This window comes from Gorilla gorilla, chromosome 17 (genome assembly GCF_029281585.2).
Source record: "Gorilla gorilla gorilla isolate KB3781 chromosome 17, NHGRI_mGorGor1-v2.1_pri, whole genome shotgun sequence".
Classification (NCBI taxonomy): domain Eukaryota; kingdom Metazoa; phylum Chordata; class Mammalia; order Primates; family Hominidae; genus Gorilla; species Gorilla gorilla.
The window spans coordinates 55,655,361-55,675,789 of NC_073241.2; the positions used below are offsets into that span (position 1 = coordinate 55,655,361).

The following is a 20,429-nucleotide window of genomic DNA, read 5'->3' on the forward strand; positions in this document are numbered from 1 at the left end:
GAAACAACCTTGTCAATATCCCACAAAAGATCAAAATATATATTTTAAAATCTTACATTTGAATAAAAAGTAATATAGCAATAATATAAAGACACTCCAAGTACAATCCAGGTATGCTAGGTTAGACTGGAGGTTGCAGTTGCTTCAGGCAAGATTCATACCCCGAACTGCACCAGGCAAGCAGCTTCCCAGGCCAGCAGCCCGTACAGTGACACCGGGCCCCCCATCAGCACCCTGCACTTGGTTTAATGCTCTCATGTTGCCGCTGTGACATTCTGAACACTTTTTGAACAAGGGGACCTTCACTTTCATTTTGCTCTAGACCCCATGAATGGTGTAGCTGGTCCTGCTCTGCTGGTTCCCTGTTCCCTGCAGAATGAAATCCAGATGCTCTCCACGTCCATCCCCACTGCTGGGTGAGCCCCTCTAGGCAGACAACATGGCCCAGCCGTCATCACCCTGAGGTCTGGCAAGGTGCCTAGTAGGACTCAGCCAGTATCTGAGGACTAAAGGAAATTTTGTAAAACACCATAAAAGGGCTTGTTCTGTATCCAGATAAAACGGAAGCTCTTTCTATCCTCTCAAAATATCCCTTTTTCAAACCAAACTCATTTCCTAGCTAAAAGCCATTATCAAACACCAGGCTCACCTCTTGGTTGTACACGCGGGTGTTTATTAAGGCCACCCATAAACTTAAAACACCTTCTTTCAAATCTGACTTCTTTCATTTCTTTTTGTGTTATTCTTATAGTGGAGCTTCAGTTTTTGTTAAAGGAAGTCTGTCTCTAATGTACTGTTTCAGCACAAGTTTCTTTTAATTGACTAACTGAACACCCCAGGATAAGTGGCTGGCCCAGCCTAAGGAGGATGGGCTGTAGGCTCTTGAATTGTCCTGGTCTCAGGGCAACTTTTCCAGCAAGAGCAAACACAGGGCCTACGGCCTACAAAAAATGTTTTAACTTAAAATTCTTTTGAAATCAGAAGAAGCGATAAATTTGATTCATATATATAATATGTAACATGTAAACCCAGCCTGGATTATATCTGTCTCCTGCTCTGCTGTGAATGTCCCCACCAAAACTCATGTTGAAACTTAATCCCCAATGTGGCAGGATTGAGGGGTGGAGCCTTTAAGGGGTGAGTGGGTCACAAGGGCTCTGCCCTCGTGAGTGGATTAATCCATTCAAGGATCAATGGGTTAATGGATTACCACGGGAGTGGGACTAGTGATCTTATAAGAAGAGGAAGAGAGACCTGAGCTAGCGTGTTAGCCCGCTTAGCCCCCTCGTGGCGTGATGTCCTGCAGCAACTCTGCAGCATCCCCACTAGCAAGAGGGCCTTCACCAGATGTGGTTCCTCAGCCTGGCACTTCTCAGTCTCCGTAACTGAAAGAAATAAATTCCTTTTCTTTATAAATGACCCAGTTTCAGGTATGCTGATATAAGCAACAGAAAACAAACTAAGACATCTTCATATCAATGCAATTGCAAAATATATTTGTAATGTTTTTTGGAAGAAAAGTCTTATGAAGGCAAAGATGCCTTGGGGCCCCAGAAGTCACCATGCAGCTCTGCATGGTCAGCATTACCTATGTTGCTGGACCCCTCACAGCTCCTGCCCTCCGGCTCTATCCACAGCAAGAAGGTAAGCCAGTTATTTTGTTTGTTTGAGATAGAGTTTCACTCTTGTTGTCCAGGCTGGAGTGCAATGGCATGATCTTGGCTCACTGCAACCTCGGCCTCCTGGGTTCAAGTGATTCTCCTACCTCAGCCTCTCGAGTAGCTGGGATTACAGGTGCCCACCACCACGGCTGGCTAATTTTTGTATTTTTTTAGTAGAGACGGGGTTTCACCATGTTGGCCAGGCTGGTCTCAAACTCCTGACGTCAGGTGATCTGCCCACCTCAGCCTCCCAAAGTGCTGGGATTAAAGGCATCAGCAACTGCATCTGGTGGTGAGCCAGTTTTGAAGGTTTGGTGACAGTGGGTGGGAAAAGTGCTCTGTGATTTCCCATCCCCCAGAGCAGCCTCGCGAGAGAACACCACGCTATGATAGTGGCTTCAGGGACACAGGGCTGCTCTGACTGCCAATCCCATGAGGTCGGAGGGCCTTCAGAAAAGCCTGAGGTGGTCAGGTCAGTGCTCAGCCCAGCCTGGGTGCCATTTCCTTTGGGTTTACACATTGGAGCTGCCCCAGCCCTCCAGGTGAGGCACAGAGTGGGGTGCATACGCCCCTTCCATGGGACAAATGCCCTCTCATAGCCTGGGGACCCAGGCAGCTCTCAGGAGGAGTCTTTGCTGGCTTGGATTCCTATCAAACAAGCTTAGTTTGTGCATTTTTTGTTTAGGAAAATTCCTTTTAACCTCTGGATTTGTGAAGTCCTGAGAAGTGTGTATTAAACAGAAAAGGTTCTCTGTGCCTCATGAATACATTAATTAGCGCCTCTGTATCCTAGGGCAGCAGGTGCCTTGGGACAGATGTCATTAAACAGCTCTGAGGTCAAGCGCATGGAGCAGACGGTGCACTGGGCACAGGGAGGCAGCCCCGTGTCCCTGCAGGGGCCCTGGACAAGCACCTAGGCCATGGGTCAAGGTCTCCACTCCAGCTCTTCTAGCTGTGGGTACAGGACCCTTTCCAAGTACTGTCTGGAGGCCAGGTTCTGGGCAACAGATCTTCATGTACTTTTCATTTTGACCCTCACCACAATCCTCTGAGAAGGCAGATGAGGAAACTGATCTTTCGAGAGGTTGCAGAGACGTGTGCTAAATCGTTCAATAGGTGACCCTCAAGTGGCCTGGTGGCTTCCTGCTTGCTGTCTCCGTGTCCTGGGCAGCTGGCATTCCCAGCACCTCCTGAAACAGCCCACATCTATGCTCAGACTGCCCTGTGCTCTTGCGCCATTTGTCCCGACCCCTAAAGACTCCCTTTATGCCCAATACAAAGGAAGAACAAGGGGGACGGGACCCCTCTCCTCCATCACAAGCATAGCACAGCCCGCTGTGCAGGCTCTGAGCAGGATGCTGAGAGAATGTAGGACAGACCCAGGCACCTGCAGACCCTCCTCCCTGTGAGGTCCCACCTGCCCCACATGACACTGTGCAGTTGCCTGTGCCCCTTAGCATAACCAAGGTCAGGCACTGGTCCCAAGGTCACACAGGGCCAGAGCTCAGATTTAAACAAAGCTGAGTGATTCTAGAACCTGTGTGTGCCAAAGCACTACATTCTACCTAAGTGCTGGGTTTTTTGTTTTTCATCTAAAACAGCCTACAGAATCCTGGCCTTGGCTTTCTCACCAGACTTCTGGGAAGGTCAAATGAGATAATATATGCAAAAGCACTCTGTCAGTGAAAAGTGCTCTGTTTCTGGTCTAATAACCCTCCCCAACCCACTCACAGTTCTTCATTTTCAAATTCCTTAATGAGCAGTTGGTTTCGTTGTCTTGATTTGGGGCAGTAATGATTTCTGAGAAGCAGGTGATTGATACGCGCAAATTCAAAGCCCCTCGGGGGCTGCATTGTAGCATGGTGTGGAGATGGGGAAACAGAGGGCTGGTAGGATCCCGAATTCCTAGCTTTTCTCTCCCTCTCCCTTGCTTCTTTGTTTTCTTCCTTCAGGCTTTCTTCCATTTCTTTCTTCCATCAAATATTTGTGGAGCTGGAACTGGGCTTCACTATCATATTCCAAGGCCCTGTACTGGGAACAGACGAAGAAGCTCCTCCCAGAGACTGGAAGAATGGTACAAGGTGAGTGGACAGGGAGGGCAGCCACAACCTGTTATTCTTTCACATGGAAATCTGAAATAGTGGGATCATTCTCTTATTTTTTTTCAGTTATTCTAAATGTAGACCTCTGTGTGGAGGTGAGATAAGATGGAAAGATGAGGGGATGAGGAGGAAAATGGTAACAGAAAGTCATGATTAGTGACTTTTTCTCCTGGAAAATCACTCTGTTGGTTTATCTAGCTGAGCCTTGGGGTCTTTCAAAAGTTGAATCTAGATCCTTAAGTCCAGTGCCTTCCAGAATGTCCACCAAGTGGCCCCGGAGGCAGAAGAGAGTGAATTACTGTCCCCAGAGGAGACTCAGACTGAGCATGAAGCTGCCAGACACATGGGAGATTTCTCTGAAATGTCTTTTGTGATTTAGAAATTAATGTAATTTTGGCATGCTTTTCATAACACAACTGTTTGTTTTAATATAAAAATCAGCCTTCCAAGAACACATACTGTATGATTCTATTTATATGAAATGTCCCAAACACGCAAACCTGTAGAGATGGAAAGTAGATTCGTGGTTGCCAGGAGCTGGAAGGACTGGGTGGTGGGAGGTGGTGGCCAAAGGGAATGGGTTTCTCCCGTTTGGGGTAATGGAAATGATCTAAAATTGATGGTGGGGATGCTGGGACAACACTATGAATACACTAAAAAGCACTGAATTGTACATTTTCAATGGGTGAATTGTATGAGGTGTGAATTATATCTCATAAAGCTGTTTAAGAAAATGAAAAACTGTTTCTTCCAATCTCCAAGTAAAATTGGCATTCTGGGAAGATGAGTAACTTGTAGCTTTTTGCCACTGAGTAATGGGCCTAAATGCACCCATCTAAAAAGCAAGATTCTGGTCCAACTCCGTTAATCTATAGAAACCTGAGAAGGTGATGTGACTTGCCCAAGGCCACACAGAGTAGGAAGAAGAGCCAAGTTTCCTGAGTCCCAGTCCAGGACAATGAGGTGCACCTCCACGTGTACTGGGCCTGCCCAGTTGGTTCAGCCACACACGCTCCCTGGTCCATGTCATTAGCTCTCTTCTATGGGCTTTCTCTGGCTTGCCACACCCTAGATGTCCTCAAAACAAGTGGCTATGCCTGCAGATCCCTCATGCCCACCTTGAGTGGCAGGAGAAGGCAGGGCCCCACCCATTCCTGCCTTTGGCCCTGTTGAACCAAAGGCCAGCTCTGCTTTGAGATGCTGTGGGAGTCAGATGCACTGTCTGTTTAATCTTGGAAAAGCCAGTGGTATCTGGATGGATTCTCAGCCAGGACACTTTTATCCTCCCTGCCCGGCATTGGGCAAGCTGTGAAAGTGAGCTTTAGGATCAGACATGAGGATGGATCATGTAGGAACCTGCAGCCCCATGTCCTCTCCTTCTCCAAATGACTTCATGCCAGAGAACCCACAGATGTGTCCAGAGAATGGCCCGGCCCCTTCCTGCCACACCAGCCTCCTCAGTGAGGGGCAGGCTCAGATGGTCTCTAGTAACCTTGGGCCTCCCTTCTGTGTGGTTCTATCTGGTTCTGACATCCAGTCTTCAATGAGCTTCTTACAAAAGTCTTGTGAGATAAGCAAGGTGAATGCTGTTTACTTTCATTTTTCAGGTGTGAAAACCAAGGCTTAAAGCATGCAGGTTATTTGCCCAAGGTTTTTCAGCCACAAATGAAGAAGCTGAGTCTGCTCCACACCTGTGAACCAGGCTATTTCCACCATAACCTGAACTCAGATTAGCACCAGCCCATGGAGAATAGTCCAGAAGGCTGCCCATAGCCTTAAAGGACAGTGTGAGCATTAATCACAGCCTGTTGCATTTGAAGACCACCTCCGGAACAAGGTCGTTTTAAATCTATGCCCAAGGCTGAACTTGGATTGGAAAGATGGGAGAGACAGCAGGCCTGGGTGTATTCAGGATTATTTCCTAATAACTCACTCTCTCCTCCCTCCTCCCTTTCTTGAAAGTGAGTGGTTAGGGATGAGCGGTTGTAGGCAGAGATGACAGCATGAGATATTTCACCAAAGAGTGGGTGTTTAACCACCACTTGTCTAGGAGATGGGCAACATGTCCCAGAGATGATTCTAACAGGGAACTCTTCCTGGCAGAGCCCAGTGAAGGGAACCAGGAAATTCGGGGGCAGGGCAATCCCACTTTCTCTGTCAGGCGAGATCACCTGCGTAGTGGTTTGAGTTCAGGCATCTTACTTTCTTTTAGTTAGATTCATAGGATTAAAAATTATCTGCTTATCTAGTCCAATATTTTTAAAGCATGTCAAAAAATCTGCAGAATCCCCCCCCCTTTTGTTTTTCATAAGAAATAAACATACATAAATCTGAGAAAAAGCAGAGCTGGAAAAAAAGTGGGGGCATCTCGGAGGATAAACTACCTGGAGCCCCATTCCGGCAGCTCTTGAGAATTCTGGAATTCCTCTGGAAACTACTGATTTAGTTTCTCATTTCCCATTTGAGAAAACAAAATATAATAATAGCGATCAAGGTTATATTTTATGGAAGTCTCACTGTGTATGCGTCTTTTTATTCTTACAGCAGCCCCACAAAATGAGTGTTATATTCTGGATTATCAGAAGAGAAATGTGAGATGCAGGCAGGTTGAGAAAATTGCTCCAAGTCACTTCGGGAATGTGTGCATGGACAAGGTAGGTCCACCTGGGATTGTTCAGCTGCAAGACCAACACAGGGCCAAGTCAGAAAACACAGATTTCCCATCAAACCTGGGTTCTGTGAAAATAAGATCTTAGTGGAAACTCAATGTAAATGTGTTTTTCTACCTCTAAAAGAGCCACCTTTCCTTGACACCTACTTTGAACAGCAGAAGGGCCTTGACTGGTGAGATTCTGTAATGTACGTGGCTTTTGGTATCCTAGAGGAGATGTCGGCAGTTTGCCCTCATTGAGAAAAAAAGTCAGGCCAAGTCCCCAAAGTCACCTTGAAGCTGCATGCATCTATCCCTGATTCAGATTCATGCTGTGGCTTAGAAATGACTTCAACCTAGTAGCTGGCATTTAGGCAGGAAAATCAGCATCATAGAAAGTTAGGAACTTTGGGCCAGGCGCAATGGCTCACGCCTGTAATCCCAACACTTTGGGAGGCTGAGGCAGGCGGATCACCTGAGGTCGGGAGTTCGAGACCAGCCTGACCAACATGGAGAAACCCCGTCTCTACTAAAAATACAAAATTAGCCAGGCGTGGTGATGCACGCCTGTAATCCCAGCTACTCGGGAGGCTGAGGCAGGAGTATTGCTTGAACCCGGGAGGCGGAGTTTGCAGTGAGCCAAGATCGCACCATTGCACTCCAGCCTGGCAACAAGGGTGAAACTCCGTCTCAAAAAAAAAAAAAGAAAGAAGGAAAGTTAGGAACTTTGGAAGCATTCTGTCCAATGTCCTCATTTTACAGATTAGAAAACTGTAGGATAGTGTAGCAAAAAAAAAAAAGAAAAGGAGGAGAAAGAGGAAGAGAGCATGTCCCAGTGGGCCAGAAGCCCCCAGCTGCATGGCATGGTCATGGGCTAAGAGCGCCTGCTTTGGAGAGAGTAGTGGTAACAGCAGCCACAACTCATTCATCAGCAACTATCCATGAGAACTTACTGTATGCCAGATACTGTACTGGGGGTATGGGATACACAGATAAACAAAACATATGGCTGGGGTGCTTGGTGGCTCATGCTGTAATCCTAGCACTTTGTGAGGCTGAGACGGGAGGATCATTGAGGCCAGGAGTTTGAGACCAGCCGGGACAACATAGCAAGACCCTCCATCTGTAAAAATTAAAAAAAAAAAAAACTAAATAAAACAAAAAAAAAAACAAAACATATGAAGATGCCTGTCCCTGTGGAGCTCACAGCTAGTAAGGTGAGCTAGACATCAAAAAATAATAATACGAGTCCTGGAGCAGTGGCTCACACCTGTAATCCCAATACTTTGGGAGGCCAAGGTGGGAGGATTGCGTGAGCCCAGGAGTTTAAGACCAATCTGGGTGACATGGTGAGACTTCATCTCTACAAATAATAAAAAAATTATCTGGGCATGGTGGTGTGTGCCTGTAGTCCCAGCTATTTAGGAGGCTGAGGTGGGAGGATCGCTGGAGCCCAGGTGGTAGAGGCTGCAGTAAGCCAAGATGGTGCCACTGCACTCCAGCCTGGGGGACAGAGCAAGACCTTGTCTCTAAATAAATAAATAAATCATAATAAGAGAAATTGCTTAATGGATACAAGGTATATTATTCAGATGATGGTTACATGAAAAGCCCAGACCTCACCAAAAGCAATATATCTATGTAACAAAACTGTACTTGTACCACTTAAAGCTATACAAATTAATAATAATAATGGTCTTCAAGGTTTGTTGATTATGCAATCCAGGAGTGTAAAGTTTTTGACAACATTCCTCCAATGTAAATCTAATTGTTTCTAAATTATCTACATGTGCTTCTATAGTATTATATATGTTTAAATATGCCCCCAAAATAGAAAGTATTAATATATATAAATAGAAGTTGTAATTTGCTTTCCTCTCTCCAGTTGGACTATGTTATAAATAGGTCTGGAGCACTCACTTTGGAGAGCTCTGGACCGGGCAGCCACCCTACGAGCTGGGACATTAAGGAGTCCTGAGAACAGATGTTTAGTTTTAGGATAAAAGAGAACTGAGCTCCACTTCTCTTTTCTTCTATCATTGCTTCATTGAATTTTAAAAATTGTAAAATACACATAACATAGATTTTACCATTTTAACTATATTTAAGTGGACAGTTCAGTGACACAGAGAATATTCACAATGTTATACAACCATCACCACCATGCCTCTCCAGAACTTTTTTTTTTTTTTTTTTTTTTTTGAGACAGAGTCTCACTCTGTCGCCCAGGCTGGAGTGCAGTGGCGCGATCTTGGCTCACTGCAACCTCTGCCTCCTGGGTTCAAGCGATTCTTGTGCCTCAGCCTCCTGAGTAGCTGTGATTACAGATGTGTGCCTCCATGCCTGGCTAGTTTTTGTATTTTTAGTTGAGATGGGGGGTTCACCATGTTGGCTAGGCTGGTCTTGAACTCGTGGTCTTAAGTGATCTGTCTGGCTCAGACTCCCAAAGTGTTGGGATTACGGGCATGAGCCACCGCGTCTGGCCTCTCCAGAACTTTTTTATCTTCTAAACTGAAACTTTGTACTCTGTACAGAAGTACTCCCCATGCTTCCTTCAGCCCCTGGCAACCACCTGTCTACTTTCTGTCTCTATGAATTTGGTTGCTCAAGGTCTGTGTCTATATTCTAGGCCTATTATTAGTTTTAAGCTCCTATGATGCTCCAAGTAGAGCTTTGGCATTTAGGATTCAGTGGTGAGCAAAGCAAATGAGGATTCTACCCTCCAACCTGCCTCAGTCTGCTTTAACTAACTTTATGTGTTTGGGTTTTTTGTTTTTTTGAAATGGAGTCTTTCTCTGCTGCCCAGGCTGGAGTGCAGTGGCGCAAACTCGGCTCACTGCAACTTTGCCTCCCAGGTTCAAGCAATTCTCGTGCCTCAACCTCTGAGTAGCTGGGACTACAGGTGCACGCCACCATGCCCGGCTAATTTTTGTATTTTCTAGTAGAGATGGGGTTTCTCCATGTTGGCCCAGCTGGCCTTCAACTCCTGGCTTCAGGTGATCCTCCCACCTCGGCCTTCCAAAGTGCTGGATTACAGGCGTGAGCCACCATGCCTAGTCTGCTTTAACTAACTTTAACTAGCCTAACCTAGTACTGCTTTAGGTTAGTCTTTGGAGAGGCAAGGAGGTGGGCTATATCCAAGCTTGTGACAAAATGTGATAGATTTGGTGAGAGCCACAGCAGATGAGAGAAGAGAGGATGGGAGAGTTGAGATTGGAATTGAGTGAGATATAAAAAGTGACTATGGTCCTGGTGCAGTGGCTCACGCCTGTAATCCCAGCACTTTGGAAGGCTGAGGCAGGCAGATCATGAGGTCAAGAGTTCGAGACTGGCCTGACCAACATGGTGAAACCCTGTCTCTACTAAAAATACAAAAATCAGCCAGGCATGGTGGCATGCACCTGTAATCCCAGCTACTCAGAAGGCCGAGGCAGGAGAATTGCTTGAACCTGGGCGGAGGTTGTGGTGAGCTGAGATCGTGCCACTGCACAGCCTGGGTGACAGAGCAAGACTCCATCTCAAAAAAAAGAAAAGTGACTATGGGGAAAGATAAATATCCAGGGAATTCCTCAGAACTTGGGGGAGAGATGGGACTTCCTGCACTATGAAGATTGGAGTTGTATTTATTTCAGTTGAATGCTATAGGAGAAGATGATCCCAAAAGTGCGTTCCCTGATGGACATAGGAACATTAAGGTGTCATCAGTATTCATAACCTTGGAATGACTCAGGACTCAGAGCCTGGGAGGATCAGGTTTCAGGCTGGGAGGAGAGAATATGAGAGGGAGAGGCTGTGCTTCCCAGGCTAAAGCTTCGTTGCATGGCTGACAGCCTGCCCACACTGGAGTGGATTACACACTCTGCTCCCCTCTGCCTGCCTTTACCTTGGGATAACATATACATTTCCAATTACAGGGCTGGTTAAAAATCAATACGAAGGTGGGAGAAAACAGATCATTTTTCTTATGGAAGTAACTGTTTTCATTAATTTTTCATTAGTGCTGCCTTTGTTTTGCTATCCATCACTGGCAGAGCTGTGGCCTGCATTTCAGCTAGTGTGCGTGTTTCTTGGATTCAGGAGATACTGATTGATAAAGCCAGCAGTTTAATGTTCATGACTACTGATTGTGGAACAGGTTTAGGTGACTGGTTTTTAAAAATATTTTTGATTATTAAGTTTTATAGATACATAGTCAATGTAGGTATTTATGGGGCACATGAGATATTTTGATACAGGCATGCAACGTGTCATAATCTCATCAGGGTAAATGGGGTTTCCGTCACCTCAAGCATTCATCATTTCTTTGTGTTATGAACATTCCAATTTTATTCACTCAGTTATTTTAAAATGTGCAACAAATTATTGCTGATTGTAGTTACCCTCTTGTGCTATCAAATACTAAATCTTATTTGTGGTATCTAACTATATTTTTCTACCCATTAGCCATCCCCATTTCCCACCCCTCTCTCCCCACTATCCTTCCCAGTCTCTGCTAACCATCTTTTTACGCTCTATCTCCATGAGTTCAATTGTTTTAATTTTAGTTCCCACAAATGAGTGAGAACATGCTAAATTTCTTTCTTTCTGTGCCTGAATTATGTCACTTAACATAACATCTTCTAGTTCCATCCATGTTGTTGACAGGATCTCATTCTTTTTAATGGCTTAATAGTACTCCATTTTGTGTATATAACACATACACCTTTTTTGTTGTTGTTTTTGAGACAGAGTCTTGCTCTGTCTCCCAGGCTGGAGTGCAGTGGTATGATCATGGATCACTGCAGCCTCCACCTCTCAGGCTCAAGTGATCCCCCTACCTCAGCCTCCCAAGTAGCTGAGACTACAGGCGTGCACTGGCTAATTTTTTTTTTCTAATGTAGTGTAGATACAGCGTTTTACCATGTTGCCCAGGCTGGCCTTAAACTCCTGAGCTCAAGTGATCCTCCTGCCTCAGCCTCCCAAAGTGCTGGGATTACAGGCGTGAGCCACTGCACCCTGCCCATAACACATTTTCTTTGTCCATTTGTCTGTTGCTGGACACTTAGGTTGCTTCCAAATCTTTGCTATTGTGAATAGTGCTACAATAAACATGGGAGTGCAGATTATCTCTGTTCAATATACTGATCTCCTTTCTTTCGGGTATACGCAGCAGTGGGATTGCTGGATCATATGGTAGCTCATATGGTAGTTTTTCAAGGAATCTCCATACTGTTCTCCATAGTGATTGTACTAAGGGGAGTGTATGAGGGTTCCCCTTTCTCTACATCCTCCCCAGCACTTGTTATTTCCTGTCTTTTGGGTAAAAGCCAATTTTACTGCAGTAATTGTAGTACAAATTTTATTGTAGTTTTGATTTGCATCTCTCTGATGACCAGTGATGTTGAGCACCCTTTCATATACCTGTGTGCCATTTGTATGTCTTCTTTTGAGAAATGTCTATTCAAACCTTTTGCCCATTTTTAAATCAGATTATTAGATTTTTTCCTGTTGAGTTGTTTGAGCTCCTTATATATTCTGGTTATTAATCTCTTGTCAGATGGGTAGTCTGCAAATATTTTCTCTCATTCTGTGGGCTGTCTCTTCACTTCGTTGATTGTTTCCTTTGCTGTGCAGAAAATTTTTAACTTGATATGATCCCATTTGTCCATTTTTTGCTTTGGTGCCTGTGCTTGTGGGGTATTACTCAAGAAATCTTTCTCCAGTCCAACATCCTGGAGAGTTTCTCCGATGTTTTCTTGTAGTAGTTTCATAGTCTGAGGTCTTAGATTTAAGTCTTTAGTCCATTTTGATTTGATTTTTCTATATGGTGAGAGATAGGGATCTAGTTTCATTCATCTGCATATGGATATCCAGTTTTCCCAGCACATTTATTGAAGATACTGTCCTTTCCCCAATGTATCTTCTTCGCACTGTTGCCAAAAATGAGTTCATTGTAGATACATGGATTTATTTGTGGGTTTATTCTGTTCTATTGGTCTATGCATCTGTTCTTATGCCAGCACCATGCTGTGTAGGTGACTGTTTAAAGATCACTGTGTTTGTTAAAATGTGCTTAAAACCATCATGTTTCCACTCACCAAAGCTTAGTCCATATTCTGTTGTGGAAATTCTGTTTGTAGGCTAAGTATGTGTTGAGATTGCATCGTATTTATCTTCAGGGGTGTATTGAAGCCAAACTCTTCACGGATACTTTTGACGTTGATTGTTTTTACAGGTCCATTTGGCTGGTGCTCTTCACTAAGGAGAGCCAGATTTGTACCCCTGAGCTCCCCATCTTGGATGGGGAGCAGGGGGAGAGAGTTTCTTGCGTCTCTGTGCATGTGCTTGCCTGTGCTTTCAGTGGGGTGATTCTATCCCTAAACCCTTCCCTTCAGTTCTCTGACCTCAGCCTGCCCCATTCTCTCAGAGGCTTAAGGAAGACTTCTCAACTCCTCACCTTAGCAGGATTGCTTGAGTTCTGCTTGTGCTGTCAGTAAACCTTCTCCCCTCTTTCGTACTCTGGTACTCATCTCTAGTGTGTCATCTACTCATGTGAGTCTCACCTCACCAACCTTAAGTTATCTGAAAACAGGGATAGTGGCTTTTTCTTTTTGGATTTTCAGCACCTAACAGCACCTGGCCAGTGATAAGTGATTGACGAATGTTTATTAAATGAATATACAACTGGAAGTCATTCATTTGTTTTGAGTAAGCAAGGGTCAGAGCCTTCATTAGCAGTGATGGGAGTCAATGGTGGGAAGTGATGCAGGGTCGTGCATTTGAGGAGGCTCTGACACCACCCCAGTTGACTTATTCTATTGATGTAAAGGAACTATGTGCTGATTCCAGCTCTGTGACTAATCAGCCATGTAACCATGAATAAGTCACTAACACTGTGTCCTCATCTATAAAAGGGGGTTGTCCCAGATCTAACATCCTTGGCCCAAGAACATCTACCATTGGAAAAGTATTCTCCTATATTCTTACTCCTCCAGCTGAAATGATGGACGAGCCTTCTGATGTCAGCTCCCTCGGCTGGCTACTGCCATCCTTCTGCTGGCCAGGGAACTGGCTCTCCCTCCTTCTCAGGCATTAGGGCTTAGGGGCTTCTCTGGAGCTAGGCCTGCATCTGTGTTTGTTAACTGAGCCCCTCAGCCTGCTCCTTGGCCTTCCTCCATCGTACCTCTGACTCTTTCTTGTTTTCTAAAGTTCATTTACATACGACTTCATTTTGGACTACCACCCTCATATAAGACACTTTCCTCACCTCAGAAAATTCCCCTAACCCCTTTCACGAGCCCACCTCGTGCTCTCACTCCTGTACCCTAGTAATATCTATTCTGACTTGTATTATTGGAAATTAGTACTTCTGGAACTTTATATAAATGGAACTGTACAGTATATATTTCTTTGGTAGTTTGATTTTTCATTAAATGTAATTTGTTTTACTAAATACAAGTTATTTTACTTTGAACTTTTATTTTAAGTTCAGGGGTGCATGTGCAGGTGTGTTACACAGGTAGACTTGTGTCATGGGGGTTTGTTGTACAGATTATTTCATCCCCCAGGTATTAAGCCTAGTACCTGTTAGTTATTTTTCTTGATCCTCTCCCTCCTCCCACCCTTCACCCTCCAATAGGCCCCAGTGTATGTTGTTCCCCTCTATGTGTCCATGTGTTCTCATCATTTAGCTCCCACTTATACGTGAGAACATGCAGTATTTGGTTTTCTGTCTCTGCATTAGTTTGCTAAGAATAATGGCCTCCAGCTCCATTAATGTTCCTTCAAAGGACATGATCTTGTTCTTTTATATGGCTGCATAGTATTTCATGGTGTCTATGTACCACATTTCCTTTATCCTATCTGTCATTGATGGACATTTAGGTTGATTTCATCTCTTTGCTATTGTGAATAGTGCTGCAATAAACATATGTGTGCATGTTCCTGCCTGCCTTTCTTTCCCTTTTTGCCTGCTTGCTTGCTGGCTTGCTTGCTTGCTTGCTTGCTTGCTTTTCTTTCTTTCTTCCTTTCTTTCTTTCTTTCTTTCTTTCTTTCTTTCTTTCTTTCTTTCTTTCTTTCTTTCTGTCTCTCTCTCTCTTTCTTTCTTTCTTTCTTTCTCGTTTTCTTTTTTTGAGATGGAGTCTTGCTCTCTCACCCAGGCTGGAGTGTGCAGTGGCACAATCTTGGCTCACTGCAACCTCCACCTCCTAGGTTCAAGCGATTCTCCCCACTCAGCCTCCTGAGTAGCTGGGACTACAGGCATGCACCACCACTCCTGGCTAATTTTTGTGTTTTTAGTAGAGACAGGGTTTCACCATGTTGGCCAGGCTGGTTTAGCCAGGCTGATCCACCTACCTCGGCCTCCCAAAGTGTTGGGATTACAGGCGTGAGCCACCATGCCCGGCATGCCTTTCTGATAGAACAATTTATATACACTTTTGGATATATACCCAGTAATGGAATTGCTGGGTCAAATAGTATTTCTGTTTTTAGGTCCTTGAGGAATCGCCACACTGTTTTATACAATGGTTGAATTAATTTACACTCCCACCAACAGTGTGTAAGTGTTCCTTTTTCTCTGCAACCTCTCCAGCATCTGTTATTTTTTGACTTTTTAATAATAGCCATGCTGACTGGTGTGAGATAGTACCTCATTGTAGTTTTAATTTCCATTTCTGTAATGATCAGTGATGTTGAGCTCTTTTTCATATACTTCAACATAATTTTTGAGACTCATTCATGTCACTGCATATATCTGTAGTTGATTCTGAGTTGTATTTTGTTGTTTAAATAAACTACAATTTGTTTATTGATACTCTTGTTGGAGGACATTAAGTTGTTTCTGGTTTTGGCCCCTTTGTATTTTTAACTTCTTTTACATTTAGCCATTTCCCCTTAATTTCTAAATTTAATAACATCATTTGGAAATTCATCCCTACTTACTAGCTATGTGATATTGAGCAGGTTACTTTAGGCCCTCTGAATTACAGTTTTCTCATTTGTAAAATGGGATAATAATAGTATCTTTTTCATAAGATTGTTTTGAGTATCAGGTGGGATTACATATTGAAGCACTTAGGATATTGCCTGGAATATAATAAGCACTCTATAAAGGTTTGCTATTATTTAGGAAGAACAAATGAACTGTTGTGAGGATTAAATGGGTCACACACTATTAATACCAACACATCTGTGATGCAAGGGTTACCCAAGGAGGATGGAGTTTGAACCTCATTCTTATTGCTTACATCCCTTCTTACAAACATCATGCAAACTCTCTTGTAACCCTGGTGTTCGTGTTTTTTACTGCAAGAATATGAGATGATATGAATCCGTATGGCCATTTTCAAATACTCAAACTGAAAAAAAAATTATCACCCTAACTTGCTGAGATTGTACCCTCTGCAAATACAGTGTTAGGAAGTGCTGGAGTAGAAAATATTTCTAATCATTTTGGATATCTATAGAATGTAGGAAATAATCATTATATTCAATGATTTGTGTTAAGGCATGCTATTTTAATAAAGTGAAAAGTTTAAAAAGAGGGGAAAGGCTCCATATATCTCACTCTGCCATTCCCTCTGGTGACTGTCCTGTCTCTTTTCCTTCACAATAAAAGAAGAGTCTGCAATTGCTGTCTTCTCTTCCTGGCTTTGATTTACTTCTCAGCCTGCTGCAGTCTGGCTCCGGATCCCAGAACACCACAGTCACCTTCTCTAGGGTTGGCAGTGGCTTTGGAATTACCACACCTAATCTATGTGTTTCCGCTCTATCCCTATCTGACCTTTCTTGGGTGTTGGACATTCTCATTCTCTCCTTGAAACTCTCTCCTTTCCAATTTCCCACACTATTTTAGGTAGGTTTTCCTCCTCCTTCTTTGCTGTTCCTTCTGGGTCTCCACCCACCTCTCCTGTTGGAGGCATCTCCAGGTGCGTGTCCACTCTGTCCACTCTCCCTGGGCGTCCTCAGCCTTTCCTTGTCAGTTATCACTCCAAATCCCCATGTTTAATCTCGGCTCCTCCCTGCAGTGCCTGTGGCTTCCTGCCCCCATCTCTGGACATGCAGTTATCCACAGCCATCTCCTGAGCCGCACACCCCAACTAAACTCCGTGGAGAGTTCTCACTGCCTGCCCCACAAATGCAAGCTTCCTCTTGACCTCCATTCCCTCTTTTTCCTAAGGGCTCTCAACCCTTGGGGAGCCTGAGGTGGAAACTTTGGAATTATTTTGACTGTTTTCTCTCCTTCACCACCCACATGTAATTGCTCATCAAATTCTGTTGTTTGTACCTTGGAAATATCTCATGATATTCACCGCCTCTCCTCCCTCCCAATTGCTTTCATTTATCGTGGCTCCATAGGACAGCTGGAGTCATCTCCTGATTGATCTCTTCTTCAGGCTCTGCAAGCTCCACTTCCTTCTCCACTTTCCCACAAATATAGTGTTTCTTAAAAGCAAATCTGGTTGCATCACCCTGCTGTTTGAAAATGCCAATGATTCCTTGTTGTCTATGACTCATTCCTACACTGGGTCCTCAGGGCCACCTGGGTGTAGACTTTTGGGTCCCACCCTAAGGACTCTGAATCAGTCTGTGGGGCTTGAAAAGCAGCATTCAGGAGGGCCCCCATCCTAACTTCTCCTGATGCTGGGTGTCCCTGCTCTTTTCCTTGCCTGCCCCTGCCCCACAGGGAACTTGGCTACTCTTCCTATACTCAGCATCGTGCTTTTCAGGTGTCTGTCTTTGCACAGGCTACTGTCCCTGCCTGAAACACCCTTTGCTTCCCACTTTCCTCCTCTTGTCTTCCTGGTGGGCTCATCCTGTAAGATTCTGCTCCTGCCCCAGCTCTGTGAGACCTTCCCTGGCTTCCCCAGGATGAGCTAGTAGTTTGTTCCTGCCTCATGTTCCCAGAGCAGGCTGAACAGCCGTGTCAGGCAGGGCCTCTATCAACTCTGCTGTGGTTGTTTCCCACTGGCCTCCCCTTGCTGGGAGCACGCCCCTCCAAGGCAGGGCACCGTCTCCTGGCTGCCTCCCGCAGCCAGGCAGTACATGAATGAGCCTCCCTGCTTCTTTCTGTCTTATTTTAAGCACTGCTTGTCAGCTGGCGTGATGGGCAGAGCTAATAGTAAGTGTGTTGTTTTGCAAATGTTGCTTTAGTTAGGACCTCTAGCTTCTCTGAGTCAGTTTTGAAACATTTTATTTCACTTACTTTTTTATTTCAGTAGAAGAAAATTAAGGAGGGGTTGAGGAGGGGCAACAGGAAGGATAATTCAGAGCCTCCCTTGGGCGCCTTGTCAACCCTGTGCCCATCAGTGCTGTATTACCTGGGCATAATGAGAAACTTCCCTATTTCACTGTAAGGAACTTCCAAGGTGAAAAGCTTCACTGAGGTAGTCCTCCTGGTTTCTAGGAGATAACATTCATTTCTTCAACTAGCCGGGAGCTGCAGCCTGCCTGATCTTTGTAGCCTGGGGAGGCCTCACTGCCTGGGAAAGGTGACGTCTGGAAGAGAAGAGCTGTCTGGAAAGACAATGGCAGGATCAAGTGCCCCTTTGGAGAGTGTGGTGGGACAAGCCAGGAGTGAATATTTCTTATCAGGGGCTATGCCTTTTCAATTAGTAGTTGGAGCTGGGCACAGTGGCTCACACCTGTAATCCCAGCACTTTGGGAGGCTGAGGCAGGTGGATCACTTGAGGTCAGCAGTTTGAGACCAGCCTGGCCAACATGGAGAAACTCTGTCTCTACTAAAAATACAAAAATTAGCTGGACATGGGGGTGTGTGCCTGTAATCCCAGCTACTCAGGAGGCTGAGGTAGGAGTATCGCTTGAGCTTGGGAGGCAGAGGTTGCAGTGAGCTGAGATTGTGCCACTGCACTCCAGCTTGGGCGACAGCATGAGACTCTGCCTCAAAAAATAAAATAAAATAAATAAATAAATAAATAAATAAATAAATTTGTAGTTGACCTTGGTTTTATTTTCCCACTCACAAGGAAGCAGGAAGAGCCCAAGGAAAAAGAAGCAACATGAAAAATGACAAGAAGACTACAGCAGAAGTTTCTAGGAACTTTGCACACACAGAAGAGGGTTCTTTTAGTTTTAGGATAGGAAAAGAACAAAATAAAAGTGAACATTTATTGAGCTGTCTTCTACTTGTGTTAATTCATTTGCTCAAATCCTCGCAGGAGCTCTGTGAGGTAGGCACTGATGTGATTCCCAGTTTTTAGATGAGGACTGTGAGGGACAGAGAGGTTCCCTAACTTTCCCAAGGTCACACAGCCAGTAAGCAGGGGACAGGGATCTGAACCAACACTGGTAGCCATGGCGCCACAGCTTAGAGCAGTCAGTGTAATGTGACTGGTGGCCAAGACAAGGCAGACACACGTCACTGCTGTTTTATTTCTGCCTTCCTCATCTCAGAGAATGGACTTCAAATTGGAAAGGGTGGAACAAAGTGTGGAAGGAAGTGGACCTCAGGACAGGGGCAGAGTGTGGGCTGGCCCCTGGTGGCTTACCTGAATTGGAGCTTCTCGGTTTAGATGAAATACATTTCCAGATAAGGACAGACCTGTAGATGTGTTAACTACTGAGATTTCCCAGAGAAAGTGGAAGAGTGGCAATGGAATATCAGTAACAATAAAAAATCAGTAACTAGGAACAAAATCAACAATGTTCCTAGTTATCTAAAAGGGTACAAAAACATCTAAAATCAACTATTAATGGCACCTTTTCTGCATTATATATTAGGTGGAATTTTTATTTTTATTTTTAGACAGAAGCTTGCTCTGTCACCCAGGCTGGAGTGTGGTGGTGTGATCTTGGCTCACTGCAACCTCCACCTCCTGGTTCAAGTGATCCTTGTGCCTCAGCCTCCCAAGTAGCTGGGATTACAGGCATACGCCAACACACGCAGCTAATTTTTGTATTTTTTCTAGAGACGGGGTTTTGACATGTTGGCCAGGCTGCTAGCAAACTCCTGGACTTAAGCGATCCACCCACCTGGGCCTCCCGAAGTGCTGAGATTACAGGCGTGAACCACCGTGCCCTGCTGGGTGGAATTTTTTAATTGCAAATAATATAAACCAATTTATGTAGCTTAAAGAAAGTGGAGCTTACTCCGACAGTACAGAGCTGTCTCACAAAAGTGACAGCAGGGACCCACCAGGCCTCAGGAGTCAATCAGAACCAAGAAATCAACTGCTGTTGTTGCTGCTTCTGCTGTACCCCGGCCTCTGAATTTTCTCTTGCCCGTGAACTTGGCAGCCCACAGAGCTAAGGCTGATAGTTCCTCTTTTTTTTTTTTTGTTCACAACAACTTTATTCATAATAGTTGATAGTTCCTCTTTTTGACAGCGCAGCCAGACAGAGATGAGTCTCCTAGACTCAATTATATATTTGCATGTAAGAAACCTGACACAGGTATTCCCTCTGGGCCGATCAATGAGGGTGGTGGTGTCCTGGGTAAATGTAGCTTCTCCATTTATGGTGCAGCGGAGGAAAGGGTGTATGTGTGTGTGTGTGTTCTGTTCAGAAAGTTGGTCAGGGGATAGGGAACTGTTCTCAGATGCAGTGTTGTCTAAGCTGACACCCAAGTTTCTTGATAAACTGTGCCCTGAATGTTTATGAATAGTGTATCAAAGAAAGCAGATGCCCAGGCCCTTCCAAAGAAGTCATTTCCTTCTTGATGGACATACTAAAGGGATAGAAAGGGAGGATGCAGGGATTTGTAATCAGGAGGATCTGAGTGGAAAAGCCATAAGTGCGCCAGCTTCCTCCTCTTTTTCTTGGGGGGCTAGTGCCAAGTGCAGGGCTGGCTCACAGTGGGTGCTCAGCAGCTCTGAATGCATGAATGAATGAATGAACGAATGAATGAGTGATAGCCTAGTCCTGTGGGTTCACAGCTGTTGGGAACACCCGTACCCAAGTAATGCTGGTGAAGAGGCTGGCATTATCCTAGAGGGAGAACTTTGATGGTGTGCTTCAAGTCAACAGTGATGTCTGTGGCTCGGATGAAGATGGACAGGCCATGCTCAGAGAATTCTC

The 20,429-nt window shown here is 44.7% G+C and overlaps 1 long non-coding RNA gene across 2 annotated transcripts in view; it reads left to right on the forward strand.

Moving 5' to 3' along the window:
• The first annotated feature begins 3,081 nt into the window (after positions 1-3,081).
• Positions 3,082-20,429, forward strand: part of LOC129528328 (uncharacterized) — a 32,226-nt gene continuing 14,878 nt past the window's right edge. The window contains exons 1-4 of one of the 2 annotated variants that reach the window (XR_008673571.2): positions 3,082-3,742; positions 5,371-5,600; positions 6,308-6,417; positions 18,380-18,474. This is a non-coding gene — a long non-coding RNA (uncharacterized lncRNA). Of the gene's footprint in view, positions 3,743-5,370; positions 5,601-6,307; positions 6,418-18,379; positions 18,475-20,429 lie in introns of those variants that run through there. The other variant, XR_010131218.1, reaches the window with a different exon arrangement.